The sequence below is a fragment of the Otolemur garnettii genome, unplaced genomic scaffold, assembly GCF_000181295.1.
Source record: "Otolemur garnettii isolate 467f Iridium unplaced genomic scaffold, OtoGar3 scaffold00290, whole genome shotgun sequence".
Lineage (NCBI taxonomy): Eukaryota > Metazoa > Chordata > Mammalia > Primates > Galagidae > Otolemur > Otolemur garnettii.
Window position 1 is genome coordinate 88,023 of NW_003852685.1, and position 11,843 is coordinate 99,865.

An 11,843-nucleotide genomic window follows, 5' to 3' on the forward strand; every position below is an offset into this window, starting at 1 on the left:
ACAAATTTATGAGTGTTTATTTTGTAACCTGAGACGCTGCTGTATTCCTTGATCACGTCTAAGAATTTTGTAGTAGAATCCCTGGTGTTTTCCAGGTATACAATCATATCATCTGCAAAGAGTGAAAGTTTAATCTCTTCTAATTCTATATGGATACCCTTGATAGCCTTTTCTTCCCTAAGTGTGATGACTAAAACCTCCATTACAATGTTAAAGATCAATGGAGACAATGGAGACAACCTTGCCTGGTTCCTGATCTGAGTGGAAATCGTTTCAATTTGACTCCATTGAGTATAATATTGGCTATGGGTTTTCTGTAGATGGCCTCTATGTATTTGAGAAATGTCCCTTCTATGCCAGTTTTCTTAAGTGTTCTGATCATGAAGGGATACTAAATATTATCAAAAGCTTTTTCTGCATCAATTGAGAGAATCATATGGTCTTTGTTTTTTAATTTGTTTATGTGATGAATTATGTTTATAGATTTACGTATATTGACCCATCCTTGAGATCTTGCGATAAAAACCACTTTGTCGTGGTGTATAATTTGTTTGATGTGTTGTCAGATTCTGTTGGTTAGGATCTTGTTGAATATTTTTGCATCAATATTCATTAGTGATATTGGTCTGTAATTTTCTTTTATTGTTGGGTATTTTCCTGGTTTGGGGATTAAGGTGATGTTTGCTTCATAGAATGTGTGGTGTAGTATTCCTACTTTTTCTATATTTTGGAATAGGTTCAGTAGTATAGATACTAGGTCCTCTTTAAAGGTTTGGTAGAATTCTAATATGAAGTCATCTGGTCCTAGGCTTCTCTTTTTAGGGAGATTTTGTATAGTTGATGCTATTTCAGAACATGATATAGGCCTGTTTGACATTTCTACTTCATTCTGACTAAGTCCTAGAATGTGGTGTGCTTCCTAATATTGGTTGATTTTCTTCATATTTTCATATTTCTGAGAATAAAGTTTCTTATAATATTCATTAAGGATTTTTTTTTAATTTCTGAGGGGTCTGTTGTTATTTTGTCTTTACCAATTCTAATTGATGAAATTTGAGATTTTACTCTTTTTTTCTTGGTTAGGTTGGCCAAAGGTTTATCTATTTTACTGACCTTTTCAAAACAACAATATTTTTATTTATTGATCTGTTGAATAATCCCTTTGTTTTCAATTTCATTTAATTCAACTTTAACTTTGGTTATATCTCTTCTTCTGCTGGGTTTCGTATTCGAGTATTTTTCCTTTTCCAGTAGCTTGAGATGTCCCATTAAGTTGTTAAATTCTTCTCTTTCCATTTTCTTGAGGAAAGCTTGCAGTGCTATAAATTTCCCTCTTAGGACTGCCTTTGCTGTATCCCAGAGGTTCTGATAACTCATATCTTCATTATCATTTTGTTCCAAAAATTTGATAATTTCCTCCTTGATCTCATCACTGACCCACCTATCATTCAGCATAAGGTTATTTAGCTTCCATGTTTTTGTATGAGTCTGCAGATTCCTGTAATTACTGAGTTCAACTTTTATTCCATGATTATCTGAGAAGATGCAAGGAATAATTTCTATTCTTTTAAATTTGCTGAGTTTAGACTCGTGACCTAAGATGTAGTCTATTTTGGAGTATGTTCTGTGGGCTGATGAGAAAAATGTGTATTCAGTTTTGTTAGGATGAAATGTTCTGTAGATGTTTGTGAAATCCAAACGCTGAATGGTTAAGGTTAAATCTAAAATTTCTTTGCTAAGCTTCTTGTTGGGGGAATCTATCCAACACTGATAAAGGAGTATTAAAATCTCTGACTATGATAGAACTGGAATAAATCAAGTTGTTCATGCTTATTAGAGTAGCTCTTATAAATTGAGGTGAATTATGTTTGGGTACATAAATATTAATAATTGAGATCTCATCATATTGTTACTCTTAACAAATATAAAGTGACCATCCTTATCCTTGCTTACTTTTGTTGGTTTAAAGCCTATTGTATCTGCCAATGAAATTGCAACACCTGCTTTTGTCTGCTTTCCATTTGCCTGGAATATGGATGACCATCCCTTCACCCTGTGCCTATATTTGTCTTTAAAGGTAAGATTAGATTCTTGTATTCAAAAGATATCTGGCCTGAGTTTTTGTATCCAGTCAGCTAGCCTGTGCCTCTTTAGAGGACAATTTAAGCCATTCACATTGATTGAGAGTATTGATAAGCCTGGTATAATTTTGGATATCAAAATTTTCAAAAGTCCAGTGAACATCTTTAATCCTTTTACCACTGTGGAATTTGAAGTTTGATCAAAATTTTCTGTGTGAGTTTACTTATGTGGTGGAGGATTGTGCTGGTCATTATGGAGGATAGGTCTGAGAATATCCTGGAGAGCTGGTTTAGTTATGGCAAATTTCTTCAACTTGTGAATTTCATTAAAGTATTTAATTTCTCCATCATAAATGAAACTCAGTTTAGCTGGAAACAGGATCCTGGGTTGAAAGTTATTTTGTTTTAGGAAATTAAAAGTAGATGATCATCCTCCTCTAGCCTGAAAGGTTTCAGCAGAGAGATCTGTGGTCATTCTAATATTCTTCCCCTTGTAGGTTATGTTTTTCTTACATCTAGCTGCTTTCAGAATTTTCTTTCATATTAACTTTAGTGAAGTTAATTATGATGTGCATGGGAGTTGTCTTGTTTGGGTTGAGTCATGCAGGGGTTCTAAAACTGTCTGGTCTCTAAATTTCAGAATCTCTTGGCATGTCTTGAAAGTTCTCTTTCATAATTTCATGAAGAAGAGCCTCCATGTTTTGTGAAGCAACTTCATCACCTTCAGGGATTCCTATAAGCCGAATATTAGTTTTCTTCGAATTATCCTCAAGCTCTCTGAGAGAGTGATCCATTTTTGCTCTCCATTTCTCTTTATCTTTGAGTGCTTGGATGCTTTCAAAAGCTTTGTCTTCAGTTTCAGAGATCCTTTCTTCTGCCTGCTCCATTCTGTTACTGAGGGCTTCTACTCTATTTTTCAGATCTTTGAGGACTGCAACCTCTTCCCTCAGTGTATCATAATCATTGGTGATTTTATCTTTGAAATCATTGAATTCTTGAGTCAGCTTTTGAAAAATTTGATATTCTAATTCCCTCCTTTTCTCCATTCTGTTAATCTTATTTGCTATCCAGATTCTGAACTCAATTTCTGACATCTCAGCCATCTGTTTATGGATGGGATCTTCAATTGCATTTGCCCCATCCTACCTTGAAGGAGTTGATCTACTCTGGTTATTCCAGTTACCAGAGTTTTTCTGCTGATTCTGCCCCATGCTGAATTTGCACTGTTTGAAGACTGTCCCCAAACCATTCTACCAGTAGCTATCACTTGAGAAGAGGCCAGCTTCCTCTGGTTGCCCAGAGAGATAGGGCGTGTCTGTGCAGAAAAACCTCAGATGTGTCAGCCTTATTGTTCCTGCTGCTGCAGCTGCTGCTCATCACCTCAGGGTATCACCTCTCCAGTGTTGTTCCCTCTCAACTGACTGTCCACTCACAGTCTCAGGCCACAGGGCCTGGGGTGCAGGGAATGGATGGCTGGATCAGTCCTGAGCGGCAGCCCCCAAGGTAGCCTGCAGCAGTGTGGAGCACCAGGAGCTTCAGCACGGGAAACTCCTCAACTGGATTAGTCCTGGGGACATCCCACCTTAGCACAGAATGCCAGCAGCCTCAGCATGGGGAATGGAGCAGCTGGATTGGTCCTGGGGGGCTTCATGCCACAGTATGGAGCACCAGGAGCTGCAGCTTGAGGAACATGGGGCTCAAGAAATTCTCTGGCTACAGAGCCAGGACAGGGCACTTGGTCCTGCTGGGGTGGGGGGGTGCTGCTCTTGGGTCTCCTCTCCTTGTCTCTTCAGGCAAGTGGGGAAGGGTGGACTGGAAATTCAAAATGGCAGTGAAAACTTAGTTCGATTTTTCTGCCTGGTCAGAGGGTTTGGAGTCTCAGCAGAGTCCCTCTGGGGGAGTAGACCCCACTTCCTTTATCTCTCTCACGTGGGGTGGGATAATAAGTCCTCAGTTCACCTCTCACCTGTAGGAAACTTATAGGAGCAGATGAAGAGAAAACAAAGAGAAAAACACAAGTTACTTGGGGGAGGGGATGGTCAGTTTTCCTTGGATTTATTATGTACCTGTGGTTTGCTTTCTAGGAGTCACAACTTGCCTCACCAGAGGTGTCCTGCAGATATCACTCTTCTCTCTCAGCTGGGCTCCTAGTCTTCAACTTTGTTGGGTATTTTCTGGACTTTATTCTTCCCTCTGGACAGGAGCTTCTTTCAGAGGCTGGTACCTATTGGCCATCTTTCCCCCCCCCATTGTGATTTTAAAAAAGAAATCACTGGCAACCAATTTGGGTTAATAAATCTTATTATTATTTTTTTTTTTGCCTGATAAAAAATGCAAAGAGCATTTCCCTGGAGAGCCTTCAGTTTGGCCATATTAGTATCTTTGCCTTCCTGACCTCTTTTCCTTTTTCTTTAAAAAAAAAAAAAAAAAAAAAGAGGTCTCACTGTGTTGCTCAGGTTGGTCTTGAACTCTTGAGATAAAGAAATCCTCCTGCTTGAGCCTCCGGAGTATCTGGGACTATAGACATGCACACCTACACCCAACTTCTTCATAATTTTGAACATTGTCATGTTTTACGTTGGATACTGTTATCACTTAATATGTTTCTTACATATTATTAATAAAAGTTTTCTACATGTGTGATCCTTTCCTGAATTGAGCTGTATTTGATAGCATTTCTATGTATAGGTTATTTATTTTAATTACTTTACTCAATCAAAATGTCTTATATTCCTACTCTGTGTTTGAACCATAATGATGCCAGTGATACACACGGTTATGACTCCTGTTCTTGAGTGGCTACACACCCTGACAGTGCCTGACAAATACAAAGAATAAAGTCCTCTTTCCTGATTGTCCCTCAAATATTTGTTATATATTTAGTGTTTCTTAGTACTAAGAATTACTTGCTTTGGAATCTCCAGAAGTTACTTAAAATGCAAACTCTATAGCCCCCTCCCTGACCCAGTGAAGCAGACTCTCAGGGAGGAAAGTTATGGGAATTTTCACTAGGGGCACACTAAGGTGTAAGGGCCATTATTTTAGAGCAAGTTCCCGATGTCTCCCTGTGAAGTGCATTGACACTTAAGTAATTACCCAAACATTAAGGAAATAAACTGAAATAAACTCAATTTCGACCTAGTCATTAAGACAGCATGAAGCTAGGTTTCAAAAACAGTGAGTATATATAGGTCCTTTAGGACAGAGATGAGGATAAAATAAAATGGTCTTTCTTCTATACCTAGTTTTAAAGTCTCCTTATTAGGCAAAAATCACTCAACTTATTGTTTCTCCATTGGAAATGCTGATGAGATATTATGTCCCCATAAATTAAATAATAAAATAATAAAAGCTAGACCTCTTTTCTAGACCTAATATAAAAAGGTTTTACAGAATCATAATTTGTTTCAGTACACCCCTTAATATACTAATAACCAAGTTCTACGGTTCATCCCCAAGTACATACACTAAGTCCAGGTAGCACAATTTGCTATTATTTGTAAGGTTGCCTCTCAGGCAGATAAGTCAGTCTTTATGACAAAAATGAAGCAAATTCCAGTTATTAAAACACACACTCACACACATGCACACACACATACAATGTGGGCCTTTATCAGCAGGTCTCCTTCAATGGGAAATGGGAGTTATTTTACACTTTTTCAGGACAGACTTCTTCTGCCACAAGGCACTGCTTTATCTATTGTGTGGAGGCATCAAGCACTGATGGCCAGGAGCTTACAAGGAGAAATCAAAGGAGCAGCACTGCCTACCTTTGCACCTGTCTTGAATAAATGGGGACAAAAAGCAATTTGTGTTCCCCTGCCCATGTCAAAATTTATGCACTGACATCAGGGTACATGGGTAAATAGCCTATGGTTCAGTCATATACTAGGATCTTCCCTCACCTCCCAACCCCCACATTTTTTTGGCATTTAAACATACATGAGTACAGTAAAATGTATAGATTAAAGGTACTGTTTCTCTCCCATCAGTTTTAACCAATGCACATGCCTGTGCAACTCACACCCATAGTTAAAATATAGAACATTTCCATCATCTCAGAAAGTTCCTTTCCCAGCCAATTACCCACACAGGAGAAAAATAAATATCAATCATACCTCTATCATCATAGATTATCTTTGCTTAGTTTTGAACTTTATTTAGATGGAATAATATGCTGCTTATTCTTCTGTGTCTGGTTTCTTTCCTGAAACACAATGTTTTTGAGGTTCATCCATGTATACAACAATTTGTTCCTTATTGCCACACTTTGAGGTTGTTTTTTTTTTTCCTTGAAAAGACTATTTATTCATTTTATTAAGTCATTTGTACATAGATCATGAATACATTTATGCCATCCACTATGCCATCCACACTTCGTTTATTCATTCTGCTACTTATTGATACCTGGGCTGTTTCCAGTTTTACACTATCATAAATAATACATGCTTGTGTAAGTTTTTTGTTTGTTTGTTTTAGTAGACCTATGTTTTCATTTCTTTTGGATGAAAACCTTGACCCAGTAGGGAGTGATAGCAGAGCTGAAGGGACATTGGCCTGTGGTTTTTCTGTCTCACTTTGCTTGAAAAAGGATTTGGCTTCTTTAGATGTAGATTTTACTCCCTTAGTCACCCTCACTTCCTCATCAGTGAAGTCAAATACTTGGTGATTTTCACTTTTTCTGTTTCTTTAGGTTTCTCTAACTCTTCTGCTTTGACTAGTAATTTACTTGAACTCGTTTCTCCAGTCTCCTCTCCTCTCTTGTGTAGTTGAGGGCATTTTTTATTTTGATCCCAGAGTTGAATCCTCCTTTTTCCTTGCATCCTCTGATCCATTGCCTTTTTTCTTCTCTGCAGCTTCATCTTCTTTCTCACTGATACTCCCTTCAGATTCGGCATTGGAATCCTCCTCTTCCTCTACTTCTATCATGAGGCCACCTTGTTTTCTCTTCCTGACTGAAATGCTCTGAACCTTTATTTTTTTTCCTTCGGTTTTATGCTCCTGCTCTTTACCATCCACTTCATTTTCCTTCAATAATTCATTTACATCATCTTTGCTATACTCTCCGCCTGATGACACATAGCTTCATGCTCCCATAAGGTGAAAAGATTCAGAGTCAAATTCCTCCATGTTGTTGCCACTCTGGACCAGACAACCCAGAGGATGACAGCAGCTGCCCACAAAGGCAGTAGTCTATTGAATGACCATAGAGCTGGTGTAGCAGCCAGTTCATTCTTTTAAAAATTAATTTGACATGATTTCTTGAGTACCTACTATATTTCAAGCATTGCTCTAGGAACCAGAAATATAGTGGTGAGTAAGACAAACAAAAGTCTTGCTCCCAAGAAGTTTATATTCCAGTTGAAAGAAGCAGGCAATAAAGAAATAACATTCAAAGTACTCTCTGTACAGTTAATATTTTATTTAAATCAACTTAGCCTTTTACTTACAGAAATTTATTTTAAAAGGAAACTTTATACCACAATTATAAGTGGATAACCACTAATATACCACAAGTAGAAGATAAACATAAAATAATTTCTAGCTGTTAAAGAAATTATCACATGAGCCACCATCTATAAACATACCCTTCTGGAACCCATGTCACACTTTGGGAAGCATTAATTGTTGAACCCATTACTTTTCATATGAAAAAAATCAAGATTCAGAAGGCAGCAGTAATTTGAGCATATTTCCACAGTCAGATCTCTTATCCTGAAAGGCCAAATTTATTCTCCAAAATTCCTTTATCATAGAGAAGACACAGAAGAAAGCTACACATAGTCATGGAAGTTATTCATGGCACAAATTTAGGGAGTACCAGTAACCTGGACTACAATGTGAATAGACTCCTTAGGAGTCTCTGCATTACTTATATGACCATATGTGAAGGCCCTCAAGATGCAACACCAGAGAAATAGACCACAGTGGTTAAAACTTCAAAATCATGAGAGAGCTGCTACCAGCTGTGTGACCTTAGAAACGTGACTTTATTTTAACTTCTCTCTGCCTTTTTCTTGAGGTTGAGATAAGTATTAGATTAGATAAACAATCACTTAGCAGTGTGTCTGGCATCTGGTAAGCACTTAATATTTATGAACTATCATTATTACTACAGTCCCAATACCAAAGAGTTTCAAATAGGCTCAGGATTTTCTAGCCACCAATATCTCTAAACGTTTTGCAAGTTATTGCTCTGTCCTTTCTGAATCTCCACAAATGCTGGGTTATACATCTAATAGATATTGATATATCTGAACACAAAATAAAATCTAAAAACAAGAAAAATCCAAAATAATTGACAACAAACCAAACAAAAAGTTTCAAAAATTTTAAAGTATGAATATTTCATAGGAATGAATATGACCCTCAGTAAATACAGGTACAAAAGTTGTGAACAAATTACATGAAATAAAAATAGATAGTAAATGTACTGGAAAATAGTCTCATGTGCAATTAAAGGCAAATTAAAGCAATCTAACATTTTTACCTATCAAATTACCAAAGTAATTTTACACTATTTTATTTTTTTTAATTTCAAAATATTAAGGGGCTACAAATGGTTTTTATTACATGAATACCTTGTATAACACTTAATTCAGGGCTTGTGGTGCACCTATCACCAGAATAGTGTTTATTGTAGTTAATAGAGAAGTTTTTATGCCTCTGCCTTTTTTTGATTTCCAATGTCCTTCACATCTCTTTGTGTTTGTGTGTACCCATTGTTTAGTTGCCACATATCGGTGAGAACATATGGTGTTTGGTTTTCTATTTCTGAGATATTTCACTTAGAATAATAGTCTCCAGTTACACCCAAGCTTCTGCAAAAGACATTATTTCATTCATTTTTATGGCTGAGTAGTACTCCATGGTATATCCATACCACATTTTGTTTACCCACTCATGAACTGATGGGCACTTAGGTTGATTCCACATCCTCACAATTGTGAATTGTGCAGTGATAGACATTTGAGTGCAGGTGTCATTTTTTATAAAATGATTCAAGTAGATACCTGGATCTACCCAGGATTGGTAGGATCAAATGGTCAGTCTAACTGTGAGCTGGGCTGGCTGCCGTGTGGGAGCCATGGCTGCCTTGGAGGCAGTGGCGGGTGCCCAGGTCATTCAGGCAGCCGCAAGGGGAGCCGCCACTGCCTCCAGCCCATGGGGGCCCCCAGGACCCCGGATGAGGGGCAGCCAGCCACGGCCCGCAGCCCTGATGCCGCCAGCCTGGGAGCTGATTCAGCAGTCAGTGAGCAAGCTGTCTCGGGCCGTGTGGACCAGCATTCTGTGCACCATGCGCAGCTGTGGCAAGATCCTGCCCAACAGCCTGGCACTCAACATGCACCTGGTCAAGAGCCACGGCCTGCAGGACGGCATAGTAAATCCAAAATATTTGAAAACCGTGCCAAAATTCTACTGTTGCCCAATTGAAGGATGCCCTGACAGACCATTTTCTCAATTTTCTCTTGTAAAACAGCACTTTATGAAAATGCATGCAGAGAAGAAGCATAAATGTAGTAAGTGCAGCAACTCCTATGGCACCAAGTGAGACTTGAAGAGGTAAGCGGAGTTCTGTGTTAAGACCTTCCAGTGCACGTGTGTCTGTCCCTATGCTAGCAGGATCGCACTGCAGTGCCCCATCTACCAAACTGGCCATGAGATCCCACCAGAACACAGAGACCCACCCAGTAAGAAAAGGAAAATGGAAAACTGCCTGCAAAGCCAGGAGTTGTCCAATAAGACCATTGAATCACAGAGCAACCAGCCAATCCCTAAACCAGACACTCAAGAACTAGAAGCTTCAGAAATAAAGCCAGTAGCTCCTTTTGAAGATTCTTGTGGCTCGAATGAGAGGAAGCAGAAGCTTACAGCACCTCCCAGATATCCTCAAAAGTTGCTTTTACCAAAGCTTTGGTTAAACTACCTGTGATGCAGTTTTATCCTGTGCCTGTCTTTGTGCCTATAGCCGACTCCTCAGCCCAGCCTGTGGTATTAGGTGTTGAACAGGGCTCTGCAACAGGGGCTGTGCACTTACTGCCCTTGGCAATAGAGACCCTGATCCTCGGCCTAGATTCAGAGGCTTACTCTCTTAAGGAAAGCCTACCTCTTTCCAAAATTGAGCCAGTTAGTACAGGTGTTCAAGTGAACTTGGATAAAAGTCCACCTAATTCTTTACCAGAATTAGGGAACACATGTCAAAAGAACAGCATTTCTTTGATCAATGTACAGACAGATCTGTCTTATGCCTCACAAAACTTTACACCTTCTACGCAGTGGGCTAGCGCTGATTCCTCTGTGTCTTGTTCCCAGACTGACTTGTCTTTTGATTCTCAAGTATCTCTTCCCATTAGTGTTCACACTCAGACATTTTTGCCCAGCTCTAAGGTAACTTCATCCATTGATGCTCAGACTGGTGCATTTATAGACACTTTTTTCCAGTCAAGTGGGGTCTCCAGAGAAACTCAGACCAGTGGAATACAGAGTCCGACAGATAACCACATACAGATGGACCAAGCTGGAATGTGCGGAGACATTTTTGAGAGTGTTTATTCATAGTACAGTGTTGGTAAAGATAGTATCATAAGCAGCACGTTAAAAGAGACAGTAACCCAGGGTTTGTTGCCTCAGAATGACCCTAAGATTTTAAATCAATATGCTGAGAAATCTGCACCAATTATAAACTTCAGTGCACAGAATAATATGCTTCCTTCACAGAATATGACAGATAATCAGACCCAAACCATGGATCTATTAAGTGATTTAGAAAACATCTTGTCAAGTAATCTGCCTGGTCAGACATTGGATAATTGTAGCCTTTTGTCTGACACGAATCCTGGATCTGACACCCAGCTCCCATCTGGCCCAGTTCAGAATCCCGGAATAGATTTTGACATTGAAGAGTTCTTTTCAGCCTCAAATATCCAGACTCAAACTGAAGAGAGTGAACTTAGCACCATAAACACTGAACCAGTCTTAGAATCTCTGGACATAGAGATCCAAACTGACTTCTTATTCGCAGACACCTTTGCTCCGTCCTATGGATGTAGGGGAAATTCCAACTTCTTAGGTATTGAGATGTTTGACACACAGACACAGACAGACTTAAACTTATTTTTAGACAGTAGCCCTCATCTGCCTCTGGGAAATGTTCTGAAACAGTCCAGCCTTTCCATGAGTACTGACTCATCTGACACCGAGACCCAAACTGAAGGAATTTGCCCTGCTAAAAACATATCCCCTCTGGAAAGTAAGGTTCAGTTGAACAGCACAGAGACACAGGCCATGAGTTCTGGTTTTGAGACACTGGGGAGTTTGTTCTTCACCAGCAATGAAACTCAAATAGCAATGGATGACTTTCTTCTGGCTGATTTGGCCTGGAACACTATGGAATCTCAGTTCAGCTCTGTAGAAATACAGACCTGTGCTGAACTACACAGAGTCTCCAACTTCTAAAAGTGGAGTCCATGTATGGGGGTGGCATTTACCATTTCCTCTGGATTCAGGAAATGGGGAATGGGGACAACAGTATTAGTATTGTTGAATGTAGTTGAAGATGCTGTTGCTTAGCTTCTTTGCAGCTCTTTGCCTTTGGTACTTGTAAACATGAAATTGGTGTATAAATGTGAGTGTATTATAAAGTGTAAGATGTTGATCTTAAATAATTGTTTTTTGTGTTGCCTACATTTGCCTTTTTACAGCTAGTCTCTCCATCTTTAAAAAATATTATTTCACACCCATAAAACCTAGATAGCCATTTAG

At 38.9% G+C, this 11,843-nt stretch overlaps 2 pseudogenes; one reads left to right on the forward strand and one right to left on the reverse strand.

Moving 5' to 3' along the window:
- Positions 1–3,518: 3,518 nt before the first annotated feature.
- LOC100945978 lies at positions 3,519–7,719 on the reverse strand (annotated as a pseudogene).
- A 1,533-nt stretch (positions 7,720–9,252) lies between these two features.
- On the forward strand, positions 9,253–11,537 carry LOC100946286 (annotated as a pseudogene).
- The last annotated feature ends 306 nt before the right edge of the window (positions 11,538–11,843 follow it).